The sequence below is a fragment of the Lolium rigidum genome, chromosome 7 (genome assembly GCF_022539505.1).
Source record: "Lolium rigidum isolate FL_2022 chromosome 7, APGP_CSIRO_Lrig_0.1, whole genome shotgun sequence".
Taxonomy (NCBI): Eukaryota; Viridiplantae; Streptophyta; class Magnoliopsida; order Poales; family Poaceae; genus Lolium; species Lolium rigidum.
Window position 1 is genome coordinate 33780381 of NC_061514.1, and position 3648 is coordinate 33784028.

Sequence of the window (3648 nt, forward strand, 5' to 3'; positions counted from 1 at the left end):
TCTCTTTTGTTTTGCTTCTCTTTTGATGCTGTCGCCAAAGTAGCTTTGGCGACAACTACCCTGTAGTTCAATAGGAACCTTTTGTAATAGCCATGTAAATATCTGACCTTATTAATGAAAAAGCTATGTTGCCGAGGTATTGATATCGAAGTATTTTCTCTCCAGTTGATTTTTGACAACTATACCACTGGGCCTCATTCCTCGGCTGCCTTGCCTGCTGCGTCTTGCTCTAAAAGGTCCTCCACTGTCGAGTATATTGGAGGTTCTTCGAGTGCTGCACAAAATGAAGACTTCGACGAACTCCGTCAACAACTACATATCGAAGATCATCTGAGAATGAAAAACGAGCTGTTCAACAAGCTCAAGAAGCCATAGCGTTGAGGGAAACTGCAGTTGCTGAGGCTACCGAAGCTACGCGCCGAGAGAATCATATGCTTGAACTGATGAATGACTCTAGCTTGGATATGACGGGTATGCTCCACAAAATTTGGTCATATGTTAGTTTAACCTTACTATCTTTTATTCCTTGCTGATGTTTCCGGTGAAACAGGTTCTTTTTTGGATACTGCTGCCGAAGATCAGCGTGTTGAAGCCCGAACCAATGTGCTTGTCAGGCTTGCTCGTCAGCATGGTTCCAATTTCTGAGTCACTCCTGAGCGTACTCGCCAAATAGTCAGATTTCAAGATCGCGCGAATCAGGTCCGCGATTTTCTCGACTTCTGCACGAAAACTTTGTCTTTAGTCTACAGTACCATGTTTCCTCGCAACAAAATCCCAGACACCCTTCTTGCTTTGATGGAGAAATTTCGAGATGCTCCTCGTATTCATCAATTTGTGCGGGCTCAGCTATCAGCTGGGGCAAGATTCGCCATGATTATGATACAGATCTGCTACCCGAAGTTAGATCTGACTCAAATTGTCACCAAGTGTCTGGCCAAGCAGGCGAAGCGGAAGAGGAACATTGACAAAATCGACGACATTGTGCGCCCTGTAGCAGAAGAGATGATGGATGAACTGCTTCGGATGGATGCAGAATTCTTTGTGAAGGGTAGGTATGCTGAACATAGAACTGGTACTGCAAATAACGAGGGAATCAATATAGACGCTATACTAAATGCTGATTGAAGAATTTCTTTGTTGTTTTTTCTCTGTTGAAGAACGCCTGTATATTGTAAATAACATATATGTTATCAAATATCTCGAACTATTTTTGTTTTAACAAGCCCCCGAGCTTTTTATTGGTTCTTCCTGTGTGTCTATATTGTTTTGCGAGGTGTGTTGCACCAAAGCAAAATTTATTGTTTTGCAAGTTCTATTTTGTCGGAAGTTCATATGTATGTTGTAGCTGCTGGGTGCAAGCCCCCGAGCGCGTCGATAAAGAAGATGTTTATCACCAATATCTTTTCTATATTGCAGCACCGCGAGCCCGCCTCATTAAAAACCTTTCCAGCCCCACTCGGTGCCCTGAAAAGGAAAAGAGTGCGTCTGAAAGCTCGCGGGCGTTTCAGTACATTGTATTTTTACAAAGGAGGACTATATTTCGACTCTAAGCGTAGAACCGCCTGAGTTGCACCACGTTCCAGGGATTTGGCTCTGCAACCCCTGTTTTCTTGTCCTTTATCCTGTATGCTCCTCCTTCGATTACTTCTGTGATGATATAAGGGCCAAGCCACGGCGACTCGAGTTTCTCATGACTTTTTTGCGTGAGCCGAAGGACTAAGTCGCCGACCTGAAAGGATCTCGGGCGCAAACGTCGACTGTGGTAGTTTTTCAGGTCTTGCTGGTACTTAGTAACTCGTGATAACACTTCGTCTCGAGCTTCATCTAGTGCATCGACATCATCCTCCAATGCTTTTCTTGAAGCCTCTTCGTCATATTCTGTGACTCTTGGAGAATCATGCTCTATTTCTATCGGCAGTACTGCTTCAGCTCCATGAACCAGAAAAAACGGAGTTTCCTGTGTTGCCGTATTTGGTGTTGTTCGAATACTCCATAACACACTGGGCAACTCTTCAGGCCAGGTATGTCGAGCTTTTTCTAATGGTGCTAACAAGCGCTTCTTGATACCATTGCAGATAATGCCATTGGCTTTCTCGACTTGACCATTGGTTTGTGGGTGCGCAACTGATGCAAAGTGTAGTTTGGTGCCTACCTCTGCACAATATGCCTTGAATTCCTTGGATGTGAAATTACTACCATTGTCTGTGACGATGCTATGAGGTACTCCAAATCGAAAGACGATACTTTTCACGAACTTGATTGCAGACGCTCCGTCTGGTGAATTTATCGGCTTTGCTTCTATCCACTTGGTGAATTTGTCGACGGCGACGAGCATATACTCGTATCCTCCTGGCGAAGCCTTGTGTAATTTTCCCACCATATCAAGACCCCACTGAGCAAAGGGCCAAGACAGCGGTATTGGCATCAACTCTGCTGCCGGAGAATGAGGTTTTGCGGCAAATCTCTGACACGCGTCGCAAGTACGAACTATTTCTTTCGCATCCTCTATTGCTGTCAACCAATAAAATCCTGCTCTGAAAACCTTGGCTGCTATAGCTCGACTGCTTGCATGATGACCGCATATTCCTTCGTGTACATCCTTCAGAATTATCCTTCCTTCTTCGGGTGTGACGCACCTTTGTAACACTCCCGAAATACTTCGCTTGTATAACTCTCCTTTGACCACAGTAAAGGCTTTAGAACGCCTAATAACTCGCCTTGCTTCAACTGGATCGTCGGGTATTTGTTTCCTTAGGATGTATGATATGTATGCTTGCATCCATGGAATTTGTACCATCATTACTAGGTCCTGTTCCTCCTCTTCTTCCAGTGCCGCTTTTATAGCCCCCGAGGGTTTCTCATCCTTCTCCTTCTTCGTTGGTTTCTTCGCCTTTGTAGATCTCTCGGCTATCTCTTCCCAGAATACGCCTGGTGGAATCGCGAGACACTGCGACCCGATATTTGCAAGAACGTCGGCTTCATCATTGCTTAGCCTGCTGATGTGATTTACCTCGCACCCATCAAATAGCTTCTCCAGCTCATTGTAAACTTCCTTGTATGCTATCATGCTATCGTTGACTGCATCACATTGATTCATGACTTGCTGAGCCACCAACTGTGAGTCGCCAAAGATTTTTAATCGAGTTGCACCACAAGCCTTCGCCATCTTCATCCCGTGTATGAGGGCTTCGTACTCTGCCTCATTATTAGATGTGTTTAGAAACGTCATTCGTAAGACATACTTTAATTTGTCGCCTTCAGGTGATATTAGTATCATGCCTGCTCCAGCTCCCTCTAATCTCTTGGACCCGTCGAAATTCATAGTCCAGGTTCTCGATAAATCCGGGGGTCCCGTATTTTGTAACTCCATCCACTCTGCGATGAAGTCTGGTAGAATTTACGACTTTATTGCTTTTCTTTTTTCGTACGTGATGTCCCGAGGGGAAAGCTCTATTCCCCAAAGGGAGACACGACCCGTAGCTTCTGGATTGTTTAGTATATTGGATAAAGGCGCCTCATTGACCACTATTATCGGGTGTGCCGAAAAATAGTGCCGCAATTTTCTTGCGGTTGTAAACACTCCATATGCTAGCTTTTGGTATCGCGGATACCGCTGTTTTGAGGGAGATAAAACTTCGCCGATGAAGT